This window comes from Aotus nancymaae, unplaced genomic scaffold, assembly GCF_030222135.1.
Source record: "Aotus nancymaae isolate 86718 unplaced genomic scaffold, 86718_ANA_hifiasm-v0.15.2.pri h1tg000014l, whole genome shotgun sequence".
Lineage (NCBI taxonomy): Eukaryota > Metazoa > Chordata > Mammalia > Primates > Aotidae > Aotus > Aotus nancymaae.
Genome location: NW_026988425.1, coordinates 90,203,162 through 90,227,062, shown reverse-complemented (window position 1 = coordinate 90,227,062; position 23,901 = coordinate 90,203,162). Strand labels below are relative to the sequence as shown.

At 38.3% G+C, this 23,901-nt stretch overlaps 1 long non-coding RNA gene across 1 annotated transcript in view; it reads right to left on the bottom strand.

Annotated features, from left to right (window-relative positions):
* LOC105729993 (uncharacterized) overlaps positions 1 to 23,901 on the bottom strand; it is a 662,720-nt gene that overhangs the window by 321,259 nt on the left and 317,560 nt on the right. The window contains exon 5 of the long non-coding RNA XR_010342619.1: positions 6,348 to 6,409. This is a non-coding gene — a long non-coding RNA (uncharacterized LOC105729993). The remainder of the gene's footprint in view (positions 1 to 6,347; positions 6,410 to 23,901) is intronic.

Sequence of the window (23,901 nt, the reverse complement as noted above, 5' to 3'; positions counted from 1 at the left end):
GCAGCTCTGGGAGAGACTATTTCCTTCTACTTTAGGAGAATAGAGGGGAGAATAAAGACAACTTTAACTTGCAACCTGGATAGCAGCCCAGGCATGTTAAAATAAACCACCAAGCAGACTCCTAAAGCCTGCATCCGGGCCCTATCTCTCAGATATTTCTAGACAAATGCTGGACCAGAAGGGAACCTGCTGCCTTAAAGGGAAGAACTTAGTCCTGACAGAATTCATTACCTGCTGACTGAAGAGCCAGGGCCATTCTGGCCTCAAATGTGACCTAGCACATTCCCAGATTTGGTGGCCCTGGGGAGAAACTCCTTCTGCTTGAGAAAAAGAGAAAGAAGAGTAAAAAGGACTTTGTCTTGCAACTTGGGTGTGGGTACCAGCTCAGGAACAGTAAAATAAAGTACGAAGCAGATTTCTAAAGCTACCAACTACAGACCCTGGCTCATAGATAAGATTTTAGACCCATCCTGAGCTAGAAGGAAACTTGCTGCCCTGAAAGGAAAGATACAAGCCTGGCTGGATTCACCACATGCTGATTAAAGAGCTCTTGGGCCATAAAAAGACATGAGTGGTAGCCAGGAAATAAACATCACAGGCCTTGGATGAGACCCAGTACTGTCCTGGCTACAGGTCTGACCTAGCACAGACTCAGTGGTGGAGGCCACAGTGGTTCTTGCATCACCCCATCCCCAGCCCTGGGTAGCTTACTTGGGGAAGCATAAGGGAAGAGAACAAGACTCTCTGCCTGGTAATCCAGAGCATTCACTCAGATCTTATCTAAGACCACCAAGGTGGTGCCTCTATGAATCTGCAAGAGTCACAATGTTACCGGGTTTTTAAGATGGCCCCTAATGTAGATACAGGTGCAAAGACCAAAGACTTTGATGACAACATTCAATTCCCATTGAATATTTGCAAAGCCTTCCCAAGAAGGATGGGTATGAAGAAGCCCAAATTGTGAAGGTGACGATAAATATTTAACTCCTTAAGGCCCAGACATTGACAAACATCCACAAGCATCAAGACCATTCAGGAAAACAACCTCATCAAAGAAACTAATTAAGGTATGAGAGACCAATCCCAGAGTGACAAAGATAAGTGAACTTTTAGACAGAGAAGTTAAAATAGCTGTTTTGAGAAAGCTCAAAAAAATTCAAGATTGGAATTTAGAATTCTATCAGATAAATTTAACAAAGAGATTGAAATAAATTTTAAAAATCGAGCAGAAATTTTGGAGCTAAAAAAGTCAATTAACACTGATGAATGCATCAGTCTTTCAACAGCAGAATTGATCAAGCAGAAGAAATAATCAGTAAGCCTGAAGACAAGCTATTTAAAAATAGAGGAGGCAAAAGAAAATAAAAAAGAATGAAGCACACCTACAAGATCTAGGAAATAACCTCAAAAGTACAAATGTAAGAATTGCCCTTAAAGAGAAGGTAGAGACAGATCAGGGTATAAAGTTTATTAAAAGGGGTAATAACGGAGAACTTTTCAAACATAAAGATATCAACATTCAAGTAAAAAAAGGTTATAGAACACCAAGCAGATTCAACCCAAAGAAGACTACCTCAAGATACAAACTCCCAAAGGTCAAGGTTAAATAAAAGATCCTAAAAAGAGAAGGGAAACAAATAACAAAAAAGGAGTTCTAACATATCTGGCAGCAGACATCTCAGTGGAAATCTTTCAGGCCAGGAAAGAGTGGCATGATATACTTAAAGTACTGAAGGAAAGAAACTTTTATCATAGAATAGTATATCCAGTGAAAATATCCTTCAAACATACAGGAGAAAGAAATACTTTTCAGACAAACAAATATTGAGAGATTTCACCAACACCAGACATGTCCTACAAGAAATGCTAAAGACAGCTCTTCAAAACTGAAATAAAAGGGTGATAATGACTATAAAGACATCATCTGAGAGTACAAAATTTATTGCTAATAGTAAGTGCACAGCTGGGCATGGTGGCTTACACCTGTAATCCTAGGACTTTGGAAGGCCAAGGTGGGTGGGTCACCTGAGGTCAGGAGTGCAAGACCAGCCTTGCTGACATGGAGAAACCCTGTCTCTACTAAAAATACAAAAATTAGCTGGCTGTGGTGGCACACACCTATAATCCCAGCTACTTGGGAGGCTGAGGCAGAAGAATCGCTTGGACCCAGAAGGCGGACGTTGCAGTGAGCCAAGATGGTACCATGGCACTCCAGCCTGGGCAACAAGAGTGAAACTCTGTCTCAAAAAAAAAAAAAAAAAAATAGTAAGTACACAGACAGCCACAGAACATTATAACATTTTAATTGTCATGTGTAAGCAATTCATATCTTGAGTACAAAGACTAAAAGATGAATCAATCAAAAATAATAATTACAACAACTTGCCAAGATGTAGATGGTATAATAAGACATAAATAGAAACAATAAAAAGTTAAAAAGGTAGGGGGAATGAAGTTAAAGTGTAGTTTTTATTAGTTTTCTCTTTACTTGTTTGTTTGTTTGCTTTCACAACCAGTGATAAGTTGTCATCAGGTTAGAATATTGGGTTATATTGGAATATATATTGGAATATTGGTTATATTGGAAAATACTCTTCAGGATATTATTCAGGAAAACTTTCCCAACCTAGTAAGGCAGGACAATATTCAACTCCAGGTAATACAGAGAACACCACAAAGATCCTCAAGAAGACCAACCCCAAGGCACATAATCATCAGATTCATTAGGGTTGAAATGAAGGAGAAAATACTAAGAGCAGCCAGAGAGAAAGGTCAGGTTACCCACAAAGGGAAGCCTATCAGACTTACAGCAGATCTCTCAGCAGAAACCCTACAAGCCAGAAAAGAGTGGGGGCCAATATTCAACATCCTTAAAGAAAAGAACTTTCAACCCAGAATATCATATCCAGCCAAACTGAGCTTCACAAGCAAAGGAAAAATAAAATCTTTTGCAAACAAGTAAGTACTTAGAGATTTCACCATCACCAGGCCTGCTTTGCAGGAGCTTCTGAAAGAAGCACTACACATATAAAGGAGCAACCAGTATCAGCCTTTCCAAAAATATATCCAGCTAGCATCAAATGGCAGTATTAAACTCATATATATTATTAACTGGATAAAAAGCCAAAACCCATCGGTATGCTGTATCCAGACCCATCTCACGTGCAACGATACACAAAGACTCAAAACAAAGGGACAGAGGAAGATTTACCAACCAAACAGATAGCAAACATAAATAAATAAATAAAAAGCAGGAGTTGCAATTCTAACCTCTGATAAAATAGACTTTAAAGCAACAAAGATCAAAAGAGGCAAAGAAGGACATTACATAATGCTAAAAGGATCAATGTAACAAGAAGAGCTAATGATACTATATATACACGCACCCAATACAGGAGCACCCAGATACATAAGTCAAGTTCTTAATGACTTATAAAGAGACTTAGCCTCCCACACAATAATAGTGAGAGACTGTAACATCACATTGTCAATATTAGACAGATCAACGAGATAGAAAATTAACAAGGATATCCAGGACTTGAACTCAGACCCGGAACAAGTAAATTTAATAAACATTTATAGAACTCTCCACTTCAAATACACAAAACATACATTCTTATCAGTACCATATCACATTTATTCCAAAAGTGACTACATAATTGGAAGTAAATCACTCCTCAATAATTGCATAGCATTTCATAGGTTTAAATGAAATATTGGTTGGCTGCTTGTTTGTTATTTTCTTCCCTTATTCCTTCCTGTCTCCATTGTTAAGCACAATTATTGGCATAAAAGAGGTTTGAAAAAAAAAAGGTACACAAGGAAATAGAGAGTAGAATGATGGTTACCAGGGGCTGGGAAGAGTGGTGTGTGGGGGCAAGGGAAAAGTGGGAATGGTTGATGAGTATGAAAATATATTTAGATAAAACAAATAAGATCTAGTACTCTATAGCACAACCGGGTAACTATAGTCAACAATAATTTATTGTACATTTTAAAAGAGTAAAATTTTAAATATTTATAACATGACAAAATGATAAATGCTTGAGGAGATGTACACCCCATTTACCCTGATGTGATTATGATACAATACATGCCTGTATCAAAAAATCTTATATACTGCATAAGTATATATGTACCTACTATGTACCATAACAATTAAAAATTAAATTTTTTTTTTTTTTTTTTTTTTTTTTTTTTTTTTTTTTTTTTTTTTTTTTGAGACGGAGTCTCGCTCTTGTTACCCAGGCTGGAGTGCAATGGCGCGATCTCGGCTCACCGCAACCTCCGCCTCCTGGGTTCAGGCAATTCTCCTGCCTCAGCCTCCTGAGTAGCTGGGATTACAGGCACGCGCCACCGTGCCCAGCTAATTTTTTTGTATTAATAGAGACGGGGTTTCACAATGTTGACCAGGATGGTCTCGATCTCTCGACCTCGTGATCCACCCGCCTCGGCCTCCCAAAGTGCTGGGATTACAGGCTTGAGCCACCGCGCCCGGCCAAAATTAAATTTTTTTAAACAAATTAAGAAACAATACACACAATGTGTCTAATATTATAACAACATGTTCTAGCAGTTAAATATATACAATTAATTGCACGTTGCAAAATCCTCTCAATATGAATAATTCAAGTTCTCTAGATTATTAATCTAGGCTTGACTTCTTAGCCCCAAATCATGTGGACGATTACCTACCAATCACCCCTTTGGCACTTCATATTTAACATAACTTATCTGAATTTAAATAATGCAACCAAAAATCTGCTCCTGGTCCTGTGTCCTATTTTAGTGAATTATGACCATTATCCATCTAGTTGCACAATTTTGAAATTTGAATGTTAAGCTCAATACTCACTCTCCTTTCCAGTCAATTCCTGTCAATTGTATCCTCTAAATAGGTCATGAATCCATCCTCTCCTTCCCATTCCCACTGCCACTGCAGCTATCTTAATTTATTTCTGTCTGGGTAAAAGAGACAAAAAGCTTTAGAGATTGGTGGTTATGTTGGCAGTTTGTAAATGAGAACACAAACCATCACTCATAGGTTTAAATTATATAATAAACAATGCCTTTTCTAGAGGAGAGGCATTAAATTCTAACAGCTCTTTTTTTAGAAATTTTAGATTCTGTTACTGTGCTGAACTAGCTTAATAGGTTAACCCTCAGAGTTCCAAGCAATGGCTTACACCTGTAATCCCAGCACTTTGGGAGGCCGAGGTGGGTGGACCACCTGAGATCAGGAGTTCAAGACCAGCCTGGCCAATATGGAGAAACCTCGTCTCTACTTAAAATACAATAATTAGTTGGGTGTGGTGGTGGTGGGAGCCTGTAATCCCAGCTACTCAGAAGGCTGAAGCACGAAAATCGCCTGAACCCAGGAGGCAGAGGTTGCAGTGAGCTGAGATGGCATCATTGCCCTCCAGCCTGGGTGACAGGAGCGAAACTCCATCTAAAAACAAACAAACAAACAACAACAACAACAAAAACCAAATTGTATATTAGGACAGACAAAGACAGAGATGACATAGGGATCCAGGGCCCTTAGAAAAAAAGTCATACTTCATTCCATGCTTTTAACATGCAAAAATAGTCTTAGAAAAAATATAACTTCAAGTCAAATATTAGGGGAAATCTTTAGAAATAGACACTCAAAGAATATTATTATTCTGCATTTGAGGGGTACATTTTTTAGAGGGAGAATGTAGATTTCTCTGTTATCTTCATGACTTCACACCAGCCATCCAGAGAGGCATTAAGGGGCTCCCCATCACCCACTCCAACAACCCAAGGGCTTCCTATCAGCTGATATTTCCACAGTTGGGTGTAGCCCAAGTCCAAGGAAATTGCATCAAATCACAGACCCCAAGACCAATGTTCTTAACCCTTGGGTGCATCAGAATCTCTAGAATCAAAATACAAATGTCAGTTTCACTTTCTGGGAGATTCTGAGTTACACTTCTAATTTTTGAACACATGATGTGACACAGACGAAGTAAATAATAGTGAATGCAACCTTTAACTGAGTACCTTCTCTAGATGAAGCATTTTACTTCATATTTTAAATGCAAGGGCTCATCTAATATTTATTCTTCATAATAATGTGAAGTCAATGTTGTTAACCCCATTTCAGCCATAAGGAATCTGAAGCTCAAAGAACATTTTGCAAGTTACAGACCCAGAATTCAAACCTGGCTTCTGTTTACACCAAGTCCAAACCCATAACCTGCCACTGCACAATGCTTTCTCTTTGAGATGCTGTCAGAGTTGTATCCTCCATCCAGATACTTACTGCATGACCTTGACGACTGTTTGAATAATAAGGAAGAGGGTAGGTAAGTTCATCTTACCTCCATTTACTTCTTATTGGAAAACTGATGCTTCTCTTTTCAAGGATTCTTCCAAATAGGGCCTAGAATAAAATTTAATGGGTTGACGACAGCATAATAGGTCTTTTCATCTGCAGACTGTTAGTAGAAATTTATTTCAGAAAATATCAACCTTTAAATGGCTTCCATATCTTTCCCACAGGTTGGCAAATAACAGTTTCCTTGGATACATCATGTGCCCTGAGACCTGCTCACGGTTCCTAATCTCTCCATCCTCACCACATCATTAGCCTCAGATACGTTTCTTGTCTCTCCAAGTCTCAAGTCAGCAGTTCATTAGGCTTTTCTACAACTTTTCTCTTTCTTCCTGATAACAGTAACTCACTTTTCAGATGACTTAAGGTCACACCAGTACTACTCTTTTTCCTTTTTTTCATGATTTATTCTTCTTAGAATAATTTTTTAAAACCCACCTAGGTTTATCACTGCAGGAATCAAGGAGTAAAATACCTTCAGCAGAGCTCTGTTACAGATCTTACAGTGGCCCCTGCGGTACAATCCTCTTTTTTAACTATTCAAAAACTCCACACTTTTTACTGTGTGTCAAGTAACAATCTGTAAATGACATTTCTAAAGAAAATGGGGGTGGGGGGACATTATAACCTAACAATCAACATTTAAAATAAACTTCATCAAGTTCACAAATCGGTAGCTGATGTCCCAAAAAATAACCAGTGTCCCACCTTTTTTCTCTTGCCATAAAATTCTGACACAGAAACATTTTGACTTCTCGAATGTACTCATCTCTTGGATCTAACTCTCATAAGGCTGCAGACATAAAGGCTAGATTTTCCCCCAGCATCTTGTGCAGAGGTTTATCACATGTTGGTAGGAGCCAAAGACTAATGAGCACAGCGTCCACCCAGGTACCATAAGGGAGATATAGTTAAAAATAGAAAACCATCTGTAAGGTTTGTGCCAATTTCTCTCTAAATTATTACCTGAGAGTAATTTAATAGAGAAGACACTTGCATTATAACTTCATGACCAGGGGGGATTGTTGCTCATTTTTTAACCTGAAATAATGATCAAGTCGTTTCTTTAAGGCTTCTGTCTATAAGATAATAACAAGAATATAGATGAATGGATAAATAAACAGATCAATAGATAGATCAATAGATACAGGTGGAGGGGGCAGAGAATGAGAGGATCCATGGCTTCTTGTCACAAATAACTGTGGCATGTCATATCACCAATATTCTCCTGATTAGAGGCACAAACTAGAAAGAAAGTATGAGACTGCCCCGTTAACTATGAGAGGTATGGAAACTCTTTTACTAGTATGAAGTGAAGCTAAAGTGAGGCTTATAGAATACTGTTGATTAACAAGAACTGGCTGCACTGCCTAACACCTTTCCTGATGTAATTATGAGGGTGGGCATTCACAAGATTTGCATCCAGCTCAGTTTGTAATCTCCTGGATTAACTTGTCTGCCACGTTTTGAAAGAATTTGGAGATGGTCATTCCTAACATGCCAGCCCTTATTGTATAAATTGTTGTTTCCATAACATCTCCAGTTTTAGTTAATGGAAAAGGATAAATGGAAGAAATTAAGATCTCTCATATAAGAAAAAAAAAAAAAAACACATATGGACCCCAAAGTAATACACTGACAGTGTAGCAAGGCCTATTCCTTAAAAACCAGTTCCTTCCCTTATTTACAACACCTTGAGGGAAAAGAGAAGAAAAATTCTTTCTTCCTGATGCCAGCAGCTCACTTTTCATTTGTTTATTTGAAATAGAGAAGAATCACACACTGAAACCTAAATTTAAAAACCAGAAAGCCCACATATCTTTTTCTTAATGGTATCTAACTTCAAGAAAATAAAAGTTTTGAACACAGAAATTTTGGTTTTAGCATTGTACATGATGATTCTTTCATACCACTCAGTTTGTAAAATTTATATAAATCCATATCAGGATGCATTATGTAAAGATACCTATTTTTGACTTGTAGGATTCAGACAAATACATATATAATATTATTCCATTTGTATATCTCATTTGTGATGCTATTTTATGTTTTGTCAGAATGTTAAACTGCGTCCTATTATTAACAAACTTCACCATATTTAATACTTTGTGTTTAATGCTTTTGTTTAAAACTTACATCTAATTTTAGAGTACAAGTCACCAGGAAAAAAATATTCAATTAGTAGGAATTTACATATTATTATTATTTTTTAAATTGTATATCTGTAAATTAAGCCACAGGCAAAATCATCAAGAAAATGTACAAAATGGAAAAAAAAATGGGCCCTGAATAAACCACAAAAAGAGCACGTTTCTATGGTATGACAGCTGAAACATGAAGGCAGTGTTTCGATGTTCCACCTCATCTGGGAATGTGCGCATTGAGCAACTCAAACTTTTCACTGCTCTGCACGTGTCTTCAAATCACCTCTATGAGAACTGATCTGGGGAGGATAACTAAATTTGAGTAAATAGGAGAATTTGAAAATGTGGAATCTATGAATAATAAGGATCTAATGTATAAAATATATGACAAATAGCCTCATGGAATTTAAGGGAAAATGAATTAAAACAGAATTGAGAGACTATTGCAAAATTTAACTACTCCAGTTTGAGTAGTTAAGCATTTCATTTTAAGCATTAATAAAGGTAAAACTGATTCCTTTATGTAAAATGACAAGAAAGCTATTCCATATAAATGAAATTCTTAATTTGTCATTTGTTTATTTGTTTAGCTCAGTAAGTGCCTTATCCTACTGTAGTAGATATCACTCTGCACCAACGTTCGGTTTTCCTCTACTCTAAGGATGTGAGAGGATTACATTTCCCAGAGATCTTGTGGTTGAACATGGTCATGTGAATTTCTTTTGCTCAGGGACTGTGAGTAAAGACAACTATCTTTTACAAGTGAAAGCATTTGACAATGCTTAAATCTTCATATCACTATTCCTTTACTGTGACTCATAGCTTTCTCAACTGTGAAGCATCTCTTTATCAGTTTGAGTCCCAGAGGATGACAGAAAGCAGAACTTCCCACCACACCCCCATGATGACATGCAAAAGACATATGCTATGAGTAAATAATAAACTTTGCTGTTTTATATTATTTTGAAGAAATTTTGGGTATGTTTTCATTGCAATATAACCTAGTTATTATAACTGATACAAAACCTAAAATAAGATTCTCTTTGTTTTTTTTTGTAAATAGCAATAATATTCATTGAGTAATAATTTTGAGGAAATCATCATGCATGCTTAAAATGGGTCATATGCTCAATTAATAAAATTAATGTTTGTAATTTATTTAACACTTAATTTATCCCAGCCATTGTCTTAAACACTTTATGTATAGTCTCTTTTAATATTTACAAGGATATAATAAATATTGCAATTGTGGCAGACGAAGGACCAGAAATACTTCCAGTTTTGCTTCCAGATATAATTTGCTGAATACAGATATGAGATATCGTGGTAATTAATACCTACTCTGTAATGCATTTTTTATATATAAACATTATATATAATATATATAATATGTATATTACATATTTTTATATGTACATATTAATATATACAAATACATGTATGTTATATATGTATGCATATATGTATACTCACACATACATATAAACACACACACACAAAACCATTCAAACCACATCACTTATATATACACATACACATACATATATATATACATGTGCATGTTGTGGTTTGAAAGATATGTATGTGTCTCTATACATATATATATATGTTATGGTTTCAAAGGTTTTTGTCCCTTACAAAACTCATGTTGAAAGTTAAATTCCAAAGCAACAGTGTTGGGAGGTGGAGTCTAACGGGAAGTGTTTATGTCATGAGGAGAGCCCTCATGAATGGATGAATGCCACTGTAAGAAGGGCTTTGCAGAAGTGAGTTTCTTCTCTTCTGCTCTTCTGCCATGTAGGAACAGTATTCCCCCGCTCTGGAGGATATAGCATTCAAGACACCATCTTGGGAGTAGATACCCAGCTCTTAACAGACACCAGATGCCACCACTTTGATCTTGAACTTCCAAACCTCCAGAAATGTCAGAAATAAACTTCTGCTGCTATTTTGTGTGTACCATTCTGTAATAGTAGCACAAAATATATTAAAAGAATATCTATACCTATATACGATACGTATAAAATACTCAGTTTAATCTGAATATCAACCTTGAAGAGATCTGTGTTGTGCCTGCTTTTCACACAAGAAACATTAAGTAAATACTCTCTCTGCACCCTCTTCAAATTCTCCTGGCCTTCAGGTTATAAACATGCTCAAGCTCTCTTTTATTAACCTTCCTCCCACAACTCTTCCTCAACTTGAAGTTTTGCTTGACTTCTACCACACAAGCTTTTGAAAATAGTAATCTCTGTTTATCACGTTCAGTAAAAAGTGGCAAAGTCAGGATTCAAACCCAAGTCAGACTGATCCTAAAGTGTGGTCTAAGCTCTATACCACAGGCATGCTCTTAGATGTATATTTCTACAATTTTTTCCTGAGGACATTTGTGTAGGGAATGTGGCTGTGTGGTGGATCTGTGGGCAAGAAACAGAATATCAGGTTGTCACGCAAATCTATGATGCCAATGGTCACAAACTCACCTCTCATTCTCCAGAGTGTTATTAAAGTTATAACTTCCCTTGTCATCTCTATTGATTTCTCACGTTTCACAAAGGTAAATTTCATGCTCAGCATTAGGAAGAATGAGTTTAGAGCATTTTTCAACTCTGATTTTCTTTATTGGAGGAAAGAGGGGCAAGAAAAGCAATACATTTTTGCTTTTCAATTCAATCTTTTTCAAATTGAGTCCAGGGCTGCTTACTTTGAGCAAAGTTGTACTTTTGTTTTAAACAAAGCCATAATTTATATACAGATCTTATCATGAGATGAAGGGCATACAGAAATTTCAATATTGCCAGTCAGAACTCTTTGAAGAGAGTTTTACCACATGACTAAACTGATATTCCCAGTCTAAACTCAGTGAAATGTCAGAATCATGGAGAAATTCAGGAGCAAATGTAGTACAGTAATATATCTAATGTAAGACATAGTCTTCCTTTAGTCAATTACTTGGTGTTTCTACTTAACTGCTTTCACAACTAAGAAAATTGAATAAATGTGAATTAAAGGCTGAATCAAATAAGAAACTAAAATTAACTGCCTTCCAAAGTATAATTTTAGAAGCCGAAGCTTGTGGAAAAGTTCCCTGGAGGAAGGACTCTGAAATTAATAATAAATGACTTAGCACCTGCTATGCGCCAGGTACTTCACTGTTCTTATTTCTAATTTCTACAACCCTATGAGGCAGATATGTGTTCCAGAAGACCTTTGACCATTTAAATTCTCCTTTATAAAACTAAAACCCCCTTAACATTCACCACAATTTTAAAAATGCATTTTCCATTGTCTTGGAAGAAATGTATTTCTTGATGTATTATGACTATTATCTGTTATTCTTAAGTAAACCTATCTGGAAAGGACAAATTTTTAATTGTTGTAACAAACAAAAAGATTAATGCCTTTCATATTCTTGAAGGAAATCTCTGTTCAAAAAATTGTTTCAGGGTTTTTAAATACTGCTGCCAAAAAGAGAGAGACTAGTTGTAATTGGCAGCCATCACTGTGGACAAGAAGTAAAGTTGATCTGAGACTATCTTAAAGGGACTTTGCCAAAAATGTGAACTTGGTGAGACAATGGAAGTCTCCCAATCTGAGTGAATGTAGATCATAAAGAATTGAAACCTGAGCTAGAGGACATAAATGGTCACCTCAAGTAGAGGAAAAATGTTTAACATGGAATGGGAATTTTATTTCACCAAAGAATCCACTAAGCAACTTTGAGAAGAGTTGTCTTTAAATGTATGTCATGGTAAATGAAAACTCTATGTTAAGTTGAGACAGCCAAATGAGCCCTACTCATTTCAGAGTTGTACTCTGAAGAGTCAGAAGCTACAGCAAGTAAATGCAGAGACAGGTGGAAGATGGGTGATCATTTTTAAAACTAAAACTTCCATGTTCCAGAAACTCCCTCAGAACCTATTCCAGATAAATAAGGATGGCCGATCACCTTGGGGGTCCTTGAGTCACAAAAAAGAAACCAATCATGTTCCTGTTTCTCATTAAAAGTTTCTTTCAGGAGGCTGAGGCAGGAGAATTGCCTGAACCCAGGAGGCGGAGGTTGCGGTGAGCCGAGATCATGCCATTGCACTCCAGCCTGGGTAACAAGAGCAAAACTCCGTCTCCAAAAAAAAAAAAAAGAAAAAAGTTTCTTTCCTTCAGTTTGCACAAGCAAGGAAGGAGAAGCTTTATGTTTGAATGGTATTTGAGGATTTTTGTCATCATCATAGTATTAGTCCATTTTTGTGTCACAATAAAGAAATACCTGAAGCTGGGCAATTTATAAAGATAAGAGGTCTAATTGGGTCATGCGTGGTTCTGCAGGCTTCACAGGAAGCACGGCATTGGCATGTGCTCCTGGTGAAGACCTTAGGAAGCTTACAATTATAATGGAAGACAAAGGGGCAGCAGGCACATCACATGGCAACAACAAGAGTAAGAACAATGGTAGGGGAGACGCCACACTTTTAAATCACCAGATCTAGGCATGAGCTCAAAGCGAGAACTCATTGACTATTGTGAAGACAGCACCAAGCAATTCAGAAGTACCTACCCCCATGACCTAAACACGTCTCACCAGACCTACCTCCAGCTCTGGTGATTATATTCCAACATGAGATTTAGAGGAGACAAATATTCAAACTGTATCAATCATCATCACAGGACTAAGTATATATACATATATGCGAATGAACAGAGTCTATTCTTTTTCCAGGGAGTAACCAGAAATATCAGAACATTTAGCCATGTTTTTAATTTAAGGGGACAAGGAGGCAAAGAGCTTATGAAGTATATTGGTAGGGATGGTTTCAAGGAAAAATAAAATTTCTAAGTACATTCCATAATCTATGTTCTCTCCATGTACAAATTCCATAAAATATTATTCTTTACATTTCAAATTTAATGTACTTGAAAGTAATAAAGATCATATAAGATAATAATTTTTCTAATATCACTGTTTATTTATTGAATAATTTATTCTTATCCATTAATTACAATTCTATTTCTGTCATTTCATAAATTTTCATGTGTATGAAAATCTGTTAATGAACTGCATATTACTTGGCACCAATATCACCATAACATAATTACAATAGCTCTATAATCATAATTATCTTCATAGCTGTCACTTTTGTTCATCTTCAAAATTGTTTTACTATTTCTGCCCTATTCTCATCCAAATATGTTTTAGAATCACCTTGTTTTACACCAAAACAACTTTTAGTGTTTTGATTGAAATTTCAATCAACTAGAAGATAATACAATAAATGATATCTCTTTAACTTATTTCAGAAAAGTTTTATTACCTCCTATATAAAATCTTTATACAATGTTGATTAAATTAAATATCGGTATCCTACAATTTTAGTAACTAACTTAAATGGTATATTTAATATGTTTTCCAAATATTTATTGCTGGTTTCAGGAATCCATTGTTTAGGCATATTAATTTTAAAGTCAGCAACTCTGATAAATTCTTCTTAATTTTAATATTTGGTAGATACTCTTGAGCTTTCTATGCAAACAACATCTTTCATAGATAATGGCAGTTTTGTTTCTACCTTTCTAATCCTATAATTTTCATATTTTTCTTGGTGCTGGCTAAGACCTCCAAAAATAAATAAAAGCAGTGGTAGCAAGTGCCCTAGCTTTATTTCTGCTTTATAGAAATTGGTTCTATCATTTATCATTTTACAGTCAGTTTTGTATTTTGCTGTATGTTGACAGATAATCTTATTAAATCAGGTTAAGAAGTTTCCCTTCTACTTCTAGTATACTATGAGGCTTTTGTGTTGTCTAATGTGTTCTTAAGCATAAAAGGGTATTAACTTTTTTTGAATAGTTCTATGAAAATAACTATATTTAAAAGATGCTTTGACCATTTACCTGGGGAAAGCAGAATTGAGAAGAATTTGCTAAATCCTCCACAATACAATTTCTTGGATTCAACTGACTTGAACATGATATGCCAACCAAAGAAATCCACTGTTACAAATTCCCTCCCTGGAAGTTTCCCAACCAGGAAGGATTAATTCCTATCACCAGAGAGACTAGGGACAAGAAATACTCTAAATAGACATTGCCACAAAACTATTCTATCTCCTATCTATTCTCCTAAGGGCCAATTTATATTTTCTAAAAGTCATTTGTTTTCTTGTAAGTGCCCTTTGTCCCTCTTCCCTTTATTAGAATGGTATACAAGACATAAATTCTAACATCTGAGTCACATGTTTCTGTAAACAAGTATATTCCATCCATGTATACATCAAGTACATACATGAATAAAAATCTGTCTTTTCTCTCGCCAGTCTAATTTTCATCAGTTTAATTCACAGAAACTCACCTGCAGGATCTAAGAGAGTAGAGAAAAAGTTTTTCCTTGCTGACAATTCTATAGCACAATTTATTTATCCATTCTATTATCATAAATAAAGCTGCTTTGAACATTCTTTTTTGTGTCTTCTCATGTCTATATGCATGCATTTCTATTGAGTGTGTGAACACAGAAAATCTGAGACAGGTCTCAGTTAGTTTAGAAAGTTTATTTTGCCAAGGTTAAGGACATACCCATGACACAGCCTCAGAAAGTTGTGATATGTGCCCAAGGTAGTCAGGGCACAGTTTGGTTTTATATATTTTAGGGAGACATGAGATATCAATCAATATATGTAAGAAGTACATTAGTTCCATCCAGAAAGGCAGGGAGAACTCAAAGCAAAGTCCCCTACTGGGGGCTTCCAGGTCACAGGTAGGTAAGAGTAAATGCTTACAGTCTTTTGAGTTTCTCACAAGTCTTTCTAAAGGAGGCAATCAGAATATACATCTACCTCTGTGAGCAGAGGGATAACTCTGAAAAGAATGGAAGGCAGATTAGCCCTCAGCAGTTCCCAGCCCAAGATATTTTCTTTTTACATTTATCCCTTTTCATTTTTAAAATCTTTTGAAGAAAGCATTTTAGAAAAAAATAGGTCTCTGGTTTTAGGTTCCATCTCATTTTTCATGGCTAGAACTGTTTATTCTTAGATAGGTATGTCCTGAAAGCTCAATTTTTTGCGGGTTGTAAAGTCTCATGTTAGATGAAGAGAAAATGGGGGGAAGAAAGGGAGAAAAACAATAACAAACAAAATGAAAAATTGATATAGACCACATGACTCTGAAGTCCATGCATTAGTAGGCAGGTATGAAACTGGCTTATGTATGTAAATAGGTTGCTGTTATTTTCTTCTAATGTTTAAGTTGTCTGGTTTCAGTTTGCAGGGCTTTAAGAAAACACAGTTTAGTTTTCAGTGATTCCAAATTAGGAAAAATGGGGAAAAAAGGAAGAAAAAAATTGAAAACATTATTTTGAAGACATAGCCAAGAAAAATTAGAATTAAGTTCAAATTGTAGAAAATAATAAAAATTGAAAAATCATTAGGCAAGAATAGAATCTAACAACAGGTGTACTATAGTTTGGAAACACAATTTTTCTCGCTCCACTTTCCTATTTTTACTAAAGAGAAATCATGGTAGGACTGATTTGTTTTATTATATGTGGCCCAATTATTTGTAGACAATGCAGCAAGAATAATGAGTTTTTTAATGTAAGCTTTTAAATTGGTTTTGATGGAACTTGTTCCATAGGAGAAATCTCAGATAAGAATTTTTAAAGCTGAGCCCAGCCATGGATACATGTCATCAAATACCTATGAGTTGGGTGAATTTCCTCTCCTCTTGAGATTCCAAGATAAACCTGGGGCTTCGGGGCCTGTCAGGAAATGATATTCTGAGCTCCTATAAGGGACAGATTGTCTCTTCAAACACAATCTGTTTGCACTATGGTCTGAGAGATTGTTTGTTATGATTTCCATTCTTTTGCATTTTCTGAGAAGTGATTTACTTCCAATTATGTGGTCAATTTTAGAGTAGGTGCTATGTGGTGCTGAGAAGAATGTATATTCTGTGGATTTGGGATGGAGAGTTCTGTAGATGTCTATTAGGTTTGCTTGGTACAGATCTGAGTTCAAGTCCTGGATATCCTTGTTAATTTTCTGTCTCGTTGATCTGTCTAATATTGACAGTGGAGTGTTAAAGTCTCTATTATTGTGTGGGAGTCTGAGTCTCTTTGTAGGTCACGAAGAACTTGCTTTATGTATCTGGGTGCCCTGTAGTAGGTGCGTATACATTTAGGACAGTTAGGTCTTCTTGTTGCATTGATCCTTTTACCATTATGTAATGCCCTTCTTTGTCTCTTTTGTTCTTTGTTGGTTTAAAGTCTATTTCATCAGAGTCTAGGATTGCAGCTCCTGTTTTTTTTGCTCTCCATTTGCTTGGTAAATCTTCCTCCATCCCTTTATTTTGAGCCTATGTGTGACCTTGCATGCGAGATGGGTTTCCTGAATACAGCCCACTGATGGATTTTGACTTTTTATCCAATTTGCCAGTCTGTATCTTTTGATTGAGGCATGTAGCCCATTTACATTTAAGGTTAATATTGTTATTTGTTAATCTGATCATGCCATTTTGATGCTAGCTGGCTATTTTGCCTGTTAGTTGATGTAGTTTCTTCATTGTGTTGATGCTCTTAACCATTTGGTATAGTTTTGTAGTGTCTGGTACTGCTTGTTCCTTTCTATGTTTAGTGCTTCTTTTAGGAGCTCTTGTAAGACAGGCCTGGTGGTGACAAAAACTCTCAGCAATTGCTTGTTTGTAAAGGATTTTATTTCTCCTTTGCTTATGAAACTTAGTTGGCTGGATATGAAATTCTAGGTTGAAAGTTCCTTTCTTTAAGGATGTTGAATATTGGCCCCCACTCTCTTCTGGCTTGTACCGTTTCTGCCAAGAGATCTGCTGTGAGTCTGATGGGCTTCCCTTTGTGGGTAATCTAACCTTTCTCTCTGGCTGTCCTTAGCATTTTTTCCTTCATTTCAACCCTGGTGAATCTGACGATTATGTGCCTTGGGGTTGCTCTTCTCAAGGAATATCTTTGTGGTGTTCTCTGTATTTCCTGGACTTGAATGGTGGCCTGCCTTGCTAGGCTGGGGACATTCTCCTGGATAATATCCTGAAGATTGTTTTCCAGCTTGGATTCATTCTCTCTGTCACATTCAGGTACATCTATCAAATGTAGATTAGATCTTTTCACATAATCCTATATTTCTTGGAGGCTTTGTTCATTTCTTTTCACTCTTTTTTCTCTAATCTTGCCTTCTCATTTTATTTCATTGAGTTGATCTTCAATCTCTGATATTCTTTCTTCTGCTTGGTCAATTTGGCTATAGAAACTTGTGTATGCTTTGGGAAGTTCTCTTGTTGTGTTTTTCAGCTCCATCAAGTCATTTATATTCTTCTCTAAGCTATTTATTCTCATTAGCATTTTGTCTAACCTTTTTTCAAGGTTCTTAGTTTCTTTGTGTTGGGTTAGAACATGTTCTTTTAGCTTAGAGAAGTTTGTTATTACCTACCCTCTGAAGCCTATTTCTGTCAATTCATCAGACTCATTCTCCATCCAGCTTTGTTCCCTTGCTGGTGACGAGTTGTGATCCCTTGGAGGAGGAGAGGCATTCTGGGTTTTGGTGTGTTCATCCTTTTTGCACTGGTTTCTTCCCATCTTTGTGGATTTATCTACCTGAGGTCTTTGTAGTTGGTGACTTTTGGAAAGGGTCTCTGAGTGGATGTCCTTTTTGTTGATATTGAACTTATTTCTGTTCTTTAGTTTTCCTTCTAAGTCAGGCCCTCTGCTGCAGGACTGCTGGAAGTCCACTCCAGACTCTGCTTACCTGGGGATCACCTGAGGTGGCTGCAGTGCAGTAAGGGTTGCTGCTAGTTTCTTCTTCTGTTATCTTCATCCCAGAAGGTTACCGGCCAGATGTCAGCCTGAGCTTTCCTTAAAGAGGTGTCTTTTTGGATATCCAGGGGTCAAGGAGACAGTCTGTCCCAGGGGAGACAGTCTGTCCCTTATAGGAGCTCGAGTGCAGAGCTGGGAGCTCCATTGTTCTGTTCAGAGCTTCTGGACAGGTATATTTAAGTATGCTGCAGTGGAACTCATAAACACCTTTTTTCCCAGGTGCTCTATCCTGGGAAAGTGGAGCTGTATTTATAAGTTCGTCATGTGCTGTTGCCTTTTTTCAGAGATGCCCTGCCCAGTAAGGAGGTCGTCTAGTCACAGTCTGCCAGCAGAGGTGTTACTGAGTTGCTGTGGGCTCTGCCCAGCTGTTGTGTGAACTTCCTTACGGTTTTGTTTACAGAGGTACAGTTAGAACTGCCTCAGTAATGGTGGCCTGCCTCAGTAACGGTGGACTGACATGGTAATAGTGGATTGTCTCACTAAAGGCAGATTGCCTCAGTAATGGTGACTGCCTCGGTAATGGCGGACTGCCTCAGTAATGGTGGACTGCCTCGGTAGTGGTGGACTGCTTCAGTAATGGCTGACATCCTTCCCCCAACCAAGCTGGACCACGCTGGGTCCAGCTGTGCTTGCTGTGAAACTCTCAATCCATAGCATTTCAGATTGCTGGTCTTTGTGGGGATGGGACCCACTGAGCGAGATCACCTGGCTGCCTTTTTCAGCTCCCTTTTTTATCAGTTGAATGGGCAGCTCTGTATCCTAGACATTCCAGGAGCCTGTTGAAACGGCCACCCGGATTTGTGTGGATTTTTGTGTGGAGACCTGTAGCGCCAGCTGAAACAGCCATGCTGGAAACCCTTGGTGCTTTTCAGCCTGGGAATCTCCTGGTCTGTGGGCAGTAAAAACTCATTTGGAAACGTGGTGATTACTCACTTTCTGTGTTGTTCTTGCTGGGAACTGCACTCCAGAGCTGTTCCTATTCAGCCATCTTGGATCTCTCAGCACTTTTATTTTTTAAGCCAATTAATTAGAGTTCTTTTATATATATTTCTAGTAGTGAAACACTGTGTACACAACACATAAATACATAGACCTATTAGGCATGCCAACAGAAGTACATTTTATAGATCTATAAAAAGTTTTTTTTTCCTATCTCAGACTTTCAGATTCTTGATAACCTGTTTTATAACCCTGGGAAGTTGTCAGCTAAATAGCCTTAATTTTGCATATTAAAGGAAGCAACTCAGGTGAAAGTCAAATAGCAAAATTTACATCATAAGGTACGGAGAGAAAAAGTTTGGATTATAGAAACTATAAAGGCCTTCTAAATACACACACACACACAAACACCACACACACCACACACACACACGCGCACACACACACACACACACACACAGAGCTTATAGCTTTTACTTCAGAATTTTTTGCCATGAGATAAATACAAGTTTACTGGCTTGCAAAAAGAACTTGTTGGATCTAAACAGTGGTTTTTATCTTAATAGAAAAATAACAGCAGATTTAGAACAGGCAGAGAAGAAAAAAATAGAGAAAAAGAGGACTTAGAAACTCTATATTTTGCAGGTCGATCTTTGGGCTTTTTTCCATAATGTAAATGTGCACAAAAACCATATTATTTTCATTTTACATAAACTTTGGCAAGAGAGGTGCTATAAAACCTACAGAATGCTCAAAAGGGGGACATTACCCTTGTTTTCTCCTCATTCATAGATTATTGGATTCTGGGGTTTTTTTTAAAGGAGGAACTGAGCTGTGGTCTAGGGTTTTTGTGTAGTGGATCCATATGTGCTGCTTGTGGGCAGGACTCTGCAGTATGTCACCACTGAGTCATTTCCACCCTCCTTTTGCATGTCTCAGTTTCTTTCTCCAGCAGTCTATGACCTCAGAGAGGGCTCAAAACACTGGGTGATCAGCCCTTATATGGATTTCCTGGATGAGCTATTTTTAAAACTAATTTTTATTGGAGATTTCTGTGCAGAAAATGTGTTCCTAGACACTCCCATGAGGCCCCAGAGGCACCTTTCAGCTGGGAGGAGCAAAATGCCATTTCTCTTCAGAGCTGATGAAACTCAGTCTCTCATTAGCATATGAAAACAACAGTTCAGTTCCTCATACAAATGCATACAGGCAAACCAAATTAATTAAATTTGGGGACTGCTGGCTAAATGGCCAAACAGGAATGGCTCTGGGGCACAGCTCCAAGCCAGATGGATGCAGAAGGTGGGTGATCTCTGCATTTCCAACTGAGGTACCTGGTTCAACTCACTGTGACTGGTTGGAAAGTGGATGTAGCCTGAGGGTGAGCTGAAGTAGGGAAGTGAATCACCATCTGGGAAGTGCAAAGGGCCAGGGAACTTCCTCTCTTGCCAAGGGAAGCCATTAGGGACTGTACCCTGCACTATGGCCCAGATACTACACCTTTCCCAGTCTTCACAACCCATGAAGCAGGAGTTTCCCTCCAGTGCCTACAACACCACGGCCCTGGGTTTTCAGCACAAAACTGGGCAACCATTTGGGATAACACCGAGCTAGTTGCACCAGTTTTTTAATCATACTTCAGTGGTGCCTGGAATATGAATGGTGCCAATGAGACAGAACCATTCATTCCCCTGGAAAGGGAGCTGAAGCCAGAGAGCCAAGTGATCTGGCTCACCATGTCTCACCTCCACAAAGACCAGCAAGCAAAGATCCACTGGCCTGAAATTCTCACAGACACCACAGAAGTCTGAGCTTGCCCTGGAATGTTTGAGTTTGGTGGTGGGAGGGATGTCCACCATTGCTGAGGCTGGAATAGGCAGTTTTAGCATCACAGTGTAAACAAAGCCACTGGAAAGTTCAATCTGGGTGGAGTGTGGCAGCTCAGCAAGGTCTCTGCAGGTAGACTGTGTCACTAAATTCTCTCCTTGCTGGGCAGGGCATCTCTAAATAAAGGCAGCAGCCTGTCACGGACTTAAAAAATAAAGCCCCCACCTTTCTGGGACAGAGTATGAAGGAAAACGGGTGGTGTGAGTACAGCTTGAGCAGACAGAAATGTCCCTGACTGGCAGCTCTGAAGAGAGCAGTAAATCTCCCAGCATAGCGTTTGAGCTCTGATAAGAAACAGAATGCCTCCTCAAGTGGCTCCCTGATCCCTGTGTATCCTTCTGGGAGACACCTCCCAGGAAAGACTGACAGACACCTCTTACCGGAGAGCTTTGGCTGGCACCTGGCAGGTACCCTTCTGGGACAAAGCTACCAGAGGAAGGAAGAGGCAGCAATCTTTACTGTTCTGCAGCCCATGCTGGTGATTCCCAGGCAAGCAGGGTCTAGAGTGGACCTCCAGCAAACTCCAGCAGACCTGCAGCAGAGAGGCCTGACTCTTAGAAGGGAAACTAACAGAAAGCAATAGTTTCAACATCATCAAAAAGACATCTGCTCAGAGACCCCATCCAAAGGCCACCAACTTCAAAGATCAAAGGTAGATAAATCCACGAAGATGGGAAATAAACAGGGCAAAAAAGCCAAAAATTCCAAAAACAAGAACACTTCTTCTCCTCCAAGGGATCACAACTCCTTGCCAGCAAGGGAACAAACTGGACAGAGAATGTGTTTGACAAATTGACAGAAGCAGGCATCAGAAGGTGGGTGATAACAAACTTCTCTGAGCTAAAGGAGTATGTTCTAACCCGATGCAAGAAAGCTAAGAACCTTGAAAAAAGATTAGACAAAATGATAATTAGAATAACCATAAGTGGGAGTTGAACAAAGAGAACACATGGACACAGTAAGGGGAACGTTATACACCAGGACCTGTTGGGGCATAGGGGGATAGGGGAGGGATTGCATTAGGAGAAATACCTAATGTAGATGATGGGGTGATTAATACAGCAAACCACCATGGCATGTGTATAACCATGCAACAAACCTGCACATTCTGTACATGTACCCCATGGGTCAAGATGGCCAGGGGGAGACCTATATTAACTCTAGCTAAATAATTATAAGCTTGCTTGGTTCAGAGTACACTGAAGTTTATACACCAAACTAAACTATATTACTGGTGCAGTTAATTAGAAATCAAGCGGCAACAGGAGGCCTAAGGTAAAGACCATCTGAGAGCGCAGTAACACTGGGAAACACCTCGGGGTGGTTGCAGAACAGGGAATACTGCTCTGGTCCCATGAATGCCTTCTCCCACATGGAGACTGCATGTGGGTCTCATAAAGAGTCCTTACGTAAAGATCTCTGAGAAGGGGAGCAACCTCTGGTCATAAGATCTGGGAGGGTCTTTGCAGATGGGAGCTGGCAAGGAGGAGAAAAGCCTTGCAGGGCAGAGATCATGGAAAGCCATTTTAATTGCTCCTCAATGCTGGGGAGATAAAAGCCCCTGGATGCATTGGGTGTGGTCAGACTGGGTGGCTCCTCATCCCCTATACTTCTGATGCAGCACACCCTGATAATAATCGGTGATAAACTCAGAGTACTAGTTTAGCATGTCTTAGAAGGATCTCAAGTGCTGTGAAATGCTCAGAGCACTAGTTTAGCATGTCTTAGAAGGATCACAAGTGCTCTACCCCGCCAATCTTACCTACTCCTTCACCCTCTCCTTCCATGCCCATAAGATCAATGAGACTATGCACATAATAAAAGTGTTTGGAGCCCAGAGCTCGGCGCCAATGCGTTTCCCATGCTTGCGTTCATTCCCTGGACCCATGCTGTAAATTCTACTCTGTGTCTTTGTCTTTATTTCCTTTTCTCAATCCCTCGTCACTGCCAGGACTAAGGGTACCCATGTACAGGGTTGGGGCTGGTACCCAACATACCCCAAAACTTTATGTATCAAAAAAAGATTAAATTTGGGAGAAAAAGCAATAGATAAGACCCTTTTAGAATGCATCTGCAAATTAGAATTAGAATTAGGATCTTTAAACAACTTCAGACAGAAACAAACAACAACAACAACCAAAAAACCCTAACAATATGGCTGAAAACTGGTCTCTAGCATCCTAGAAGTCAAAAAAAAAACCTCACCTTTTCTGTTGGAAGCAAGCTTAAACTCCATAAGGAGTTACCTGCCTTCCATCATCATGGAAGCAGTAAAAACTTGCCTTCCTTGTGTCAGAAGCAAGTAAAACTCCAATAAAAAGAAGCGTTGTATAGAAAAATAAACTAGTTCTTGACCAAACTTTGGGAGATCAGGGATTCTGGAAGGGGTGTTAGACCTCAGCAAACCATCCTACTGGTTTGAGCCATGAAGTTAGCTAATGCTAGTACTAAGCACTGATGAGATTTGTCAAAGGTCAGGGGCATCTCCACTTGGAATCCCTCATTGGTTACCAAAATGTAAACTGAGAAAATCTGAGGCAGGTCTCCGTTAATTTAGAAAGTTTATTTTGCCAAGGTTGAGGACTGGCTCATGATACAGCCTCAGGAAGTCCTGACGCAAGGTATGCCTAACGTGACTGGGGCATAGCTTCTTGGCTTTGTACATTTTAGGGTGACATGAGACATCAATCAATATATCTAAGAAGTACATTAGTTCCATCCACAAAGGTGGGGAACAACTCAAA